This window comes from Galeopterus variegatus, unplaced genomic scaffold (assembly GCF_000696425.1).
Source record: "Galeopterus variegatus unplaced genomic scaffold, G_variegatus-3.0.2 Scaffold52119, whole genome shotgun sequence".
Taxonomy (NCBI): Eukaryota; Metazoa; Chordata; class Mammalia; order Dermoptera; family Cynocephalidae; genus Galeopterus; species Galeopterus variegatus.
The window spans coordinates 1858-3303 of NW_007778230.1; the positions used below are offsets into that span (position 1 = coordinate 1858).

The window sequence follows — 1446 nt, forward strand, 5'->3', positions numbered from 1 at the left end:
CTCATCCTTAATCTAAGTTTTTGTCTTTGAGAATGCATGGATGTAGGAGTCCACCATGATCAGGGTTCAGCACAGGCTTTCTCCTAACTCAGCTAAATACGCCTAATTACAGAATGCAGAAAACCCAGGAAGAATCAAGGAACAAGGCAAGAAACCTTCCAGATTCACATCTGAGCAAAATTCAGGAATATAAATGAAAACCATTGCTGTATTGTGATGTAATCTTCCCTTACTCTTTTCTTTCTACTTCTTACACTTGAAACTATACGAAGCAGATGATTTTCACTCCATATTTATTCGAGAAAAATTTAATAAAGTAATGTGCACAAAAGATGAATTCAGATGCACAGGGGGCAGTTAAGGGTTGAATACAAAGGGGACTGGGAAAGAATGAAGATCAGGTACTGCAGTCAACACTGGGACTTCCAGGCCAAGGGCAGAGGCTGAGGAAGGCCACTAGGGAGGACATTTTTTGTAGGGTCACCGAACCAGGAGCAAACCAGGTCCTGAGAAAGACTCTCTTTGTGTGAGCATAAGAGCCAAGCAGGAAACCTTTTCATGCTGGAAAGAAGCTGGGACAGAAGGTTTCTCCTCGGGTGTCGTCTTCACTTCAGCTCAGGAGTCCTGCAGAAGACATGGGAGAGTGTTGTTTCCAGACCTAACCCGACAAACAGGTTAATTCTTCCTTTCTTGGACCTTATGTGATAGCATTACAGTAATAAGAAAAAAAATTCTTACGTCTCCTTGAGACAATGCTTCTTTAGAGCACAGGCCTTTTATTAAGCGGAGAGAAGCAGCTTTATTGTAAATCGCCTGATCAGAAATTTGAATTCAACACATCTCCTATTATTTCTTTCTCAGGTATTGTCACCTCTATCATCTATTCTAGGGAAACCAAATCTACCTCTAAAAGAGGATGAAAGGGCATTACCTGTTGGCTGAAGTCCAGAATGTCCTGGGAAAGAGAGGGGAAGATATATACTTAAAATAATATGGAGGCAAATTTGTCCCCACATACAAGTCCCCAGCACCAAATCTTCCACCTAGATTTCCTTAAGCCCATAACCCACATCACCTGGGGGAGAGAGGACAGCAGAAACTGAGAGCGTGTAACCTACAAAGCTTCTGTCACACAAATCCAGCCTAAGTTCGATAGCATTAGCGGCTCTTCCTTCATTTGGCTCAGGTTCTCTACCCAAGATCTCTATGCTTGTTAACGTTCTCTTGCCTCTGTAAGTCATAACCCCTTATGCTTTGACACAGTAACCATGGATCGGTGATTTCTGGATTTCCAAGAAATCTGAGGTCAAATGGGAAAAGAAAGGCTTTATACAGCGCGGTAGCTACACAGATGACTAACTTGAGCAAAGCCATATTTCTTCCTCCAGTAAAGTCTATGGGTCGTCTCAGTTACCAACAGGTTCCTTACCTTTCTGATTCCTGAAG

At 42.5% G+C, this 1446-nt stretch overlaps 1 long non-coding RNA gene across 1 annotated transcript; it reads right to left on the minus strand.

The window, feature by feature from the left end:
- Window positions 1-276: 276 nt before the first annotated feature.
- LOC103584376 lies at window positions 277-1446 on the minus strand. Its single transcript, XR_549966.1, has 3 exons — window positions 1430-1446; window positions 932-955; window positions 277-624 (listed from the first exon to the last, which is right to left on the minus strand). It is a non-coding gene; the product is annotated as an uncharacterized LOC103584376 (long non-coding RNA).